Source organism: Anabrus simplex, chromosome 5 (assembly GCF_040414725.1).
Source record: "Anabrus simplex isolate iqAnaSimp1 chromosome 5, ASM4041472v1, whole genome shotgun sequence".
Lineage (NCBI taxonomy): Eukaryota > Metazoa > Arthropoda > Insecta > Orthoptera > Tettigoniidae > Anabrus > Anabrus simplex.
The window spans coordinates 352,647,880-352,658,416 of NC_090269.1; positions in this window are offsets into that span (position 1 = coordinate 352,647,880).

The window sequence follows — 10,537 nt, forward strand, 5'->3', positions numbered from 1 at the left end:
TTATGGAGATGACGGGGCGGGAAAGGGCTAGGAACGGGAAGGAATTGACCGTGACCTTGATGTGTGAAAACGGGAAACCACGGAAAATCAACTTCAAGACTGCCGACAGTGGGGTTCGAACCCAATATCTCGCGAATGCAAGCTGACAGCTACGTGACCCAAACCCCACAGCCACTAACTCGGTGGTTTTTACGTTGTGGAAATACCATATCTCAAACGATACAGTACTACAGAGAATGAATAAGGGAATAGTGAGCATGCGTGAAACAGAGAAACGGAAGATGAAGTACTGTATTTTGGCCACATCTTGCAGAACAAGAAGTTTAAATTCTTCCGGCTCATCTCTGAAGGAAAAGTCGAAGGCAAGAGGGAACCAGGAAGAAGTTACATTTTGTGGTTGAAGATTATCCGACTATGGACCGACATGACGTCAGCTGAGCTATTCAAAGCATGCCCCAACAACGTGTTGTGGAACAGGAAGAATGCGAAAATCCACTGAAGACAAGGTATATGAAGAAGAAGAAGGAGAATAAGACGAAGAAGAAGAATGTAAGGTCGTACGTTTTCAAATTCCTTTTCAATGAGTCCTTGTCATGTCATTAGCAGAAACTTGATAAGAATATTACAGGCGTGCGTAGTAAGTGCCCACGAGGCAAGGCATGGGCCTTATTTACACAGCAAGACATTTAGGGACTCTAAAAGGACTGAATAGTTTTAGCTGCCTGAGCATGTCTATGATTAAGAATATGTCCGAAATCTCATTTCTATTCCTTAGTAACTCGAAACCCTATTGTCAGAATCGCATTTCACACCTTTCAGTTGCTGTCAACGGTTCTCAAACTAGGACCTTAAAATAGAAACTCACACTACAGCAATTTCGTTATTAAAATTGATTAGCGTTGTTTCATGAAGTTTTATATCCGCATCTTCTTGTTCTTGTTCTTGTTCTTCTTCTTTCTACCGCTTTTCCCCACATCTGTGGGGTCGCGGGTGCGAACTGTGTCGCCCATGTGAATTTGGCCATGTTGTACGACCGGATACCCTTCCTGACGCCAACAGTAAATGGAGGGATGTAATAACTATTGCGAATGACTGTGGTGGTTGGTAGTGTAGTGTCTTAATATGAATAGAAAAGTGTTGGAACAAACACAAACACCCAGTTCCCAGGCCAGAAGTATTAATCAAATGCGATTGAAATCCCCGACCAGGTCAGGAATCGAAACCAGGATCCTCTCAACCGAAGTCTCAATGCTGACCATTCAGCCAATGAGTCGGACGAAGTTTCATTTCCGTATACTGAAGCTTATCTTTCTCCAGCGGATTGATTAGCTGAGTAGTCAATCTTTACTTGAAGAGTTATGTTGAGTATTGAAGTGCAAGGGTGCTCTTCCCTCGTTTAAAAATAAGCTTAGTGATCGCTGCCATAAAACATACACGAAGCATTGCAATAGAGAAATCCGTGACAAAAATGGCTAATGCCAATTGCACAATTAATTATGCAATTCCTTTTTATTTGTTTATCTATCTGCTTTCAAATCTTTTGTTAATTTAATGTTAAAATATTCGGTAGAAAGAAATACAAGAATCCGGCGCTTCGGCTAAATAGCCAGCGTACTGACCTTCGGTTGAGAGGGCACTGGATTTGATTCCCGGCTGGGATGGGGATTTTAACTTTGATTAATTTCTCTAGTTCGGGAGCAGGATGTTTGCAGTAATAATAACAGTAGTAGTAATAATAGTAATGAAAATACACAGCCTGTTTTCAGTCATTCGACAGGGTCTAGAATGGAATGAAGGAAGCCCCGATCTAGCGGCGAAGATAGGAAAATGCCGGCTACCGAAGCCTGTCGCACTCCTCTGAGGCAATGATAAATGGCTGATAAATGAAAAGTTAATGGAGAGTGTTGCTGGAATAAAATTTGGCAGACAAAACCGGACTGCCCGGAGAAAAACCTGTCCCACCCCCGCTTTGTCCAGCACAAATCTCACATGGAGTGACCGGAATTCGAACCACGGTATCCAGCGGTGAGAGGCCGGCGCGCTGCCGCCTGAGCCACGGGGGCTCCTAATGATAGTAATAATAATGTTAATGGCTTTACGTCCCACCAACAACTTTTACGGATTTCTGAGACGCCGAGGTGTCGGAATTTAGTCCCGCAGGATTTCTTTTATGTGCGAGTAAACCTACCGACACGAGGATGACGTATTTGAGCACCTTCAAATACCACCGGACTGAGCCATGATCGAACCTGCCAAGTTGGGGTCAGAAGGCTAGCGTCTCAACCGTCTGAGCCACTCAGCCCCTGGGTATTTGTATGCATCTTACTACACATTTTCAAATACATACACCACATTACACGACAGGCCACCACAGAAAAATGCAAGAGTGAGTACGTACATCCAAAGGCACCCGGCCGTCAAACTAGACTAAATCTATTCAAAGTGCCGACCCCAGGTAATTTGGAAAAGAACAGGAGAAAGAAAAAAGAAAACCGAAATACGTCAAGGTAACTTTTCTAAATCAGTTTTATTTTAGTTTTATGCATAACTATTGACAAAATGGTGGTTGTAATAGCTTTAATAGTCGAAATAGATGAGCATTCCCTCCTTATTAGAACGAATCCACCGAGCAAGTTGGCCGTGCGGTTAGGGGCGTGCAGCTGTGAGCTTGAATCCGGAAGATAGTGGGTCGAATCGCACTGTCGGCAACCCTGAAGGTGGTTTTCCGTGGTTTCCCAACTTCACACCAGGTAAATGCTGGGGCTGTATCTTAATTAAGGCCACGGACGCTTCCTTCCACTTCCTAGGCCTTTCCTATCCCATCGTCGCCATAACACCTATCTGTGTCGGTGCGATGTAAAGCAAAAAAAAAAAAAAAGAAGTAAGTCTCACAAACCTTTGCAAAAACCTAACATGATCTCGGTCGGAGGAATACTTCACCAAGTAAAACAGGAAAGTTGAAAGACAGAAACCAGGGCAAAATGTGACAAGGCCCCATGGTAATCACACAGAATTCTCAAAACTTGTTAGTCCATCGGTTTTACCTGTGAGCCGCCTCTGACACAGTGAAATGGTCACACAAAGAAATATTTACTTACCTTTTGATTCCACTCAATAATTTGAAGATCATTGCCACATAATCCATTTTATAAATAAATCGAGGCACTGCCCAAATTACTATTCATCACACCACAATATACAACTCGACTATGTCTTAAACGTGTAAGCTAAATACAACACTCGAAGATAACTGATTTGATCATACAGTGCTTCCTTCCTTATGGACGTACTTCCTGCTTTAATCCGCTCACTCTCTCGTATTTTTCCGTGATGGAACCGCAAGCATTTTTTCCCCCGATAAGAACCACGCGCCTCTTCTCTCCACTACCCACTATTGTCGCTAATGAAGTGTCTTCTTCTTCTTCTTCTTCTTAATCTGTTTTCCTTCCAGGGTCGGTTTTTCCCTCGGACTCAGCGAGGGATCCCACCTCTACCGCCTCAAGGTCAGTGTCCTGGAGCTTCAGACTCTGGGTCGGGAATACAACTGGGGAGGATGACCAGTACCTCTCCCAGACGGCCTCACCTGCTATACTGAACAGGGGCCTTGTGGAGGGATGTGAAGATTGGATGGGACAGGCAAGGAAGAGGGAAGGAAGTTGCCGTGGCCTTAAGTTAGGTACCATCCCAGCATTTGCCTGGAGGAGAAGTAGGAAACCACGGAAAACCACTTCCAGGATGGCTGAGGTGGGAATCGAACCCACCTCTACTCAGTTGACCTCCCGAGGCTGAGTGGACCCCGTTCCAGCCCTCGTACCACTTTTCAAATTTCGTGACAGAGCCGGGAATCGAACTCGGACCTCCGGGGGTGGCAGGAATTCCCCTCTTAATTATCACAGGGTCAGATAAAGCTTCACCTACTCTAATTCTCTGAGATTTATTTTCTAGAAATACAGCAACCCATTCAGTCACTCTTTTGTCTAGTCCAATTGCACTCATTTTTGCCAGTAGTCTCCCATGATCCACCCTATCAAATGCTTTAGACAGATCAATCGCGATACAGTCCATTTGACCTCCAGAATCCATGATATCTGCTATATCTTGCTGGAATCCTACAAGTTGAGCTTCAGTGGAATAACATTTCCTAAAACCGAACTGCCTTCTATCGAACCAGTTATTAATTTCACAAACATGTCTAATATAATCAGAAAGAATGCCTTCCCAAAGCTTACATACAATGCATGTCAAACTTACTGGCCTGTAATTTTCAGCTTTATGTCTATCACCCTTTCCTTTATACACAGGGGCTACAATAGCAACGCTCCATTCATCTGGTATAGCTCCTCCGACCAAACAATAATCAAATAAGTACCTCAGATATGGTACGATATCCCAACCCATTGTCTTTAGTATATCCCCAGAAATCTGATCAATTCCAGCCGCTTTTCTAGTTTTCAACTTTTGTATCTTATTGTAAATGTCATTGTTATCATATGTAAATTTTAATACTTCATTGGCCTTAGTCTCCTCCTCTATCTCGACATTTTCCTTGTAACCAACAATCTTTACATACTGCTGACTGAATTCTTCTGCCTTTTGAAGATCCTCACATACACACTCCCCTTGTTCATTAATTATTCTTGGCATGTCCTTCTTGGAACCTGTTTCTGCCTTAAAATGGCTATACATAACCCTTCCATTTTTCACTAAAATGTGTATGAATCCCAATTATGCTTGCCATCATGTTATCCTTAGCTGCCTTCTTCCCAATTTACCAATTTTTAGAAAAACACCAAATACTTTCACCCAGACAGTTTGGATTCATTAAAAATCTCGGAGCGACTGATGCTATATCCGCCTTAACAAAGAGAATATACGAAAATCTTAATTCTTCTCTGCTCTCCACAGGGATATTTCTCGACCTTGAAAAGGCATTCGATAGTGTGTCACACCGCTCGCTCCTCCAGAAATTGGAAAAATACGGCTTTAGGGGTAATGTGCTTGATTTGCTTGAGAGTTACTTGACAGATCGAGTACAGTATGTCAAAATTAATCAACATCTAAGCACACCGATGAGGATAATAAAGGGTGTCTCATAAGGCACAGTATTAGGTCCTTTATTGTTTATTCTATTTATTAATGATCTAGAGAAAACAATAGCAAATGCCGAACATACGCACATCGTAACATATGCAGATGATACAGTCATTTATGTTGAGGGTGATAGCTGGAATCTCGTCAGACAGAGAGCAAGTCGAGCACTGCTTAAAGTTAAAGCATGGTTAGATAATAATGAATTATTTCTAAACATTAAAAAGACAAAATTTATGAATTTTTCTGTAACAGATACACGAAACGATTTTAATGAATTAATTGTACACAACATCAACTGTAAATTTAATTGTAACTGCTACAAAATTTATAAAGTAAGTAATGTTAAGTATTTGGGATTATTAATTGATTCGAACATGAAATGGAAAAGTCACATTACCGATTTAAGAAAGAAAATCAGAAGAACTGTTTATATATTTCATAATTTAAAATACATATCCAGTATGAAATTATTAAGAGAGGTTTATTACGCCTTAGTTCAGTCTATTCTTAGCTACGGAATTTTGGCATGGGGAGGAGCCTACAAAAATGTAATCAATAAAATACAGGTTGTTCAAAACCTTATATTACGAATAATGTACCAGAAAGGAAGATTATACCCAAGTAATCAATTATATGCTGAAGCAAATATATTTAATGTAAAACAGCTCTATGCCCTTGAAATATACAAATATATTAACAGAAACAAAAATATAATTGAGAACATTAAACATGAATATTCAACACGCAGTAAGATGTACCACCGTTGTATGTTATACAAACCCAAACTTAGCATAACAAAGCGCAATTTCTTGTACTTCATTCCAAAATTATTTAATGTCCTTCCCGGTTCTTTACAAACTACTTCATTAGGTCAGAAAAGGAGTCTGAAGTGTCTCAAATCCTTTGTCAGGGATAATAAAACTGTTATGGAACCATATCCAATTTCTATTCAATGCTCCACCATGTGCTGTTGATCATATCCGTAATTCACTCATACCCATACTCGTACTTCAGGCATCATTTTAAAATATATTTCTCTCTATGTAATTAATATTCTAAATTACCACACACAAGGTTTGACCTTACGTGGTATTTTACTGATATCTACTCGACTCTGTTGAGGTTGGTGTGATTTTGTACTATAATAATAATAATAATAATAATAATAATAATAATAATAATAATAATAATAATAATAATAATAATAATAATAATAATAATAATAATAATAATAATTTATTTAATGTGTGCAAGAGATAGTTACAAGTTCAATTTATTTTAAGTATTAATATGTTAATAATAATACTACTACTGTAATATATGTGGTTTAGTTACAAGATTAATATTTCTCAAGTAATAATATTATTAGAAGATTTATGTATATATAAAACGGAGTCCTGTAAATATGTAAACGACATGATGAATGAATAAATACTACTACTACTACTACTCCTCCTCCTCCTCCTACTACTACTACTACTACTACTACTTTGCTAGATTCAATTTTCTAGTAAGTTCCTTCAATTTCTCCTTACTTCCACAGCCATTTCTAACTCTATTTCTTTCCAGTCTGCACCTCCTTCTTAACCTCTTTATTTCTCTATTATAATAAGGTGGGTCCTTACCATTCCTTACCACTTAAAGGTACAAACCTATTTTCGCATTCCTCAACAATTGCTTTAAACCCATCCCAGAGTCTGTTTACATTCTTATTTACCGTTATGCCCCGGTGAAAATTACTTTTTAGAAACTGCCTCATGCCTGCTTTATCAGCCATATGGTACTGCCTAATAGTCCTACTTTTAAGACCTTCCTTTCTATCACATTTATTTTTGACTACGACAAAAACAGCTTCGTGATCACTAATACCATCTATTACTTCAGTTTCCCTATAGAGCTCATCTGGTTTTATCAGCACCACATCCAGGATATTTTTCCCTCTGGTTGGTTCCATCACTTCCTGAATCAGCTGTCCTTCCCATATTAACTTATTTGCCATTTGTTGGTCATGCTTCCTGTCGTTCGCATTTCGTTCCCAATTGACATCTGGCAAATTCAGATCTCCCGCTACAATCACATTTCTTTCCATGTCGTTTCCCACATAGCCGACTATCCTATCAAATAATTCTGAATTCGCGTCAGTGCTACCCTTTCCCGATCTGTACACTCCAAATATATCAAGTTGCCTATTATCTTTAGAAATGAGCCTTACACCTAGAGTTTCATGTGTCTCATCTTTAACTTTTTCGTAGCTTACAAATTCTTCTTTCACCAGAATGAATACTCCCCCTCCCATCATTCCTATCCTATCTCTACGATACACACTCCAGTGCCGTGAGAAAATTTCTGCATCCATTATATCATTTCTCAGCCATGATTCAACTCCTATTACAATATCTGGTAAATATATATCTATTAAATTACTTAATTCTATTCCTTTCTTTACAATACTTCTACAGTTCAACACTAACAATTTTATGTCATCCCCACTTGATTTCCAGTTCCCTGTTTCCTTATCACCGCTTCCTAGGCCACCCTTTTTCCCTGAATGTACCTCCCTATTACCCTTCCAAACAAATTTCCTAACTTATACGTACCACTGAGGTTTAAGTGAAGGCCAACTGAGCGCAGATCCCTATCTCCTACCCACCCATTAGGATCTAGAAATTTCACTTCCAGTTTCCCACATACCCAATCCATTGTCTCATTTAAATCCCCAATCATCCTCCAGTCAGTATCTCTCCTACACAGTATTCCACTAATAACAATCTCCGCTTTCTTAAACTTCACCCGTGCTGCATTTATCAGATCCCACACATCTCCAGCTATGTTGGTACTTATATCAGCTTGCCTAATACGTTGTTGGTACCAACGTGAAACACTGCCACCTTCTCCTTCCCCTCCTCCCTCTCTTCTACTTTCCTCAACATCTGCCTCAACCTAATTCCTGGATAACATTCTACCCTGGTTCCCTTTCCCCACACACTTTCCCCACGTGTCTAACGATGGAATCCCCCATGACCAGAGCCTCAACCCTACCCACCTCATTTGATCCCCTCCCCTCCTGGTCAGCCCTATCTTTCCTGATAGCTGCAGAAGCTGGGCATCGCGTACAGACAGACAGACAGACAGACAGACAGACAGACAGACAGATAGCATCTGTTTCATTACAGCTGTCGATCAGATATTACTTTACGAACCTCTGAAGTGAATAACAGGACGTATGAAGCAAACCTGTTATTGTGCTATGGGGTGAGGTGTTTGGCTGTTGGGAGGGAAGGTACAAATTTGTTTTGTAGAATTATGAAAATGCCACACCCCCTTCCCGTGCTAGATAGAGTTACACCAATAAGGAACTGTTAGGTGCCTTTGAGAAAATACGTTAATAAAGTCTGAAATACTGAGTACAGGAAGTGTGAGTCTAAACGGTGACATGATGATGGCGTGTGGGCACATAAGAGGCACGTCTCTTTAGTTGACGCCGTGTAGGCGACCTGCGCGTCTATGAGGATGAAGCCCTACTTATGATGAATTTTAATGCTGAAGACGTCACAGATACCCAGCCCCCGAGCCATCGGAATTAACCAATGCAGGTTAAAATCCTCGACCCGGCCGGGAATCGAACCCGGGGCATTCTGGACAAAAGGCCAGCACGCTAACCATTTAGCCATGGAGCCGGACGACGGTGACATAAAAGAAGATGATATTTCACAACCAGAATAGAGAAGAAACAACAATATTAACAGTATTCACGTAAGATAGTTATACCAAGGAATACCATCAGCAGGAAGAAGTCATTTTATAAAATTCAAAACAAAATTGAAATCCAAGGACACACAATGCGCGACACGGATAATACTGAATTGGTCCGACGGTCAAAACATCCGAAAGACATTTCTGTTCGATGAGGAAAGGTCACTGTTGAACTGGTACGAACGAATGAGTTACTAAATTAACCCCTCAACAACTGCCTCATTTCTCTATAGGTGGGCCCACGAGAGTTGAAGTCTGACATTTGAGCGGCAAAAGCAGTAACTACGAAGTACGCTGCGTTGCCATAGTTACCCTAGTCTGCGGCATATCACTCTTACGTACAGGCTGAATATCTAATCAACTATGTTGGCCTAATGCAATTCAATAAAGTTTGACCCGTTCCTAAGCTCGTGCTAATAATTCCGGCATTTAAGACAGAACACGTCATTGCCGATAAATAAGAAATTTCTTATTCACTAAACTGACAATAACCTCAACAAATGCACATGTCAAATAGAGAATACAACTGTACAATTAGCTACTGATTAACTTACAAAGAAATAAACTAACAACGAAAAGAATATTCATTAAATAAACACTTAAATTATTACATAAAGCAGCAAAAACTAACACGGCTAACACAGTACCGCTCCGATTAATATCACAAAAGCGACTAAGAGCAAGCCAACCCACGTGGAGATAACAATCTTAAATGTGGCATCGCTGTTATCGTTGCCATAGCAACAAACCATTTTCGAGTAGCGTTAGTCTACTTTTCCTCGCCGGTGGCGCTAAACATCAGACTTAACTCTCGTGGGCTCAAAGTCAGTTCTCAGACAGTCTCACGAGTCGGTGCAGTGTAGTACTAGTAGAAGTGCACATTGTTTTCTGTGTTAAGCGAGAGGGGCTTTAAGTTCGTTGTTTTTGAGGGATTTAAATACTCAAAAGGTGATAAGACACAATCGGATCAAAACTGGCGACCCTAACCTAACCTAGCCAGGAGGCCACTACATATAGGCTATAGGTTATTTGACTAGGCCGAAAGGATGCTACATATATTACTATATTGTCCTGTGTAACTTTATTGGGACGCCCCCCCCCCCCCATGCTAACGATCGGACTAGTTCAACCCCACTAATTAGTTGATCTCCAAATTCCTATAACCATCGGACCAATTCGAAGATATCCGCGCGACACCTGCCGGAAAATGTTACGAAACAATGACAATGCCATATAATGTGAAAACTGCGGAAGATGGTTACGTTTTGAATGTAGCGGTCTCAAGAGAGAAGAATTCGATATAATAAAGAGAAAAACTCCCTGCAAAATGACGTAGTCACGCAAAAAATGTAAACCTAAAATTGTAAAGGGATCGAAAATAGAAATGTAACACATAGAAACACTGAAATCACAATTGCAAATATACTCTACATAGCAGAATTGAGAACAGAATTGGAACGCGTTACTTACTGAAAGAATTGAATGAGGTCGTTGGTTGCAGAGTGGGCTTCGGCTGGTACGACGGCTCTGCACTCCGACCGACCAACCGACCAACCGAGCAGAGGAGGGGTGGCTCTACACCTCTGCATTCGGGAGATGAAAAGGGCTAGTCCCAACCGTCGACTGTCCTGAGAATCGTGAATGCCGGGACAGTTCCTAGTATAGGCCACGGCCGCAAACCTCTCACCTTCTC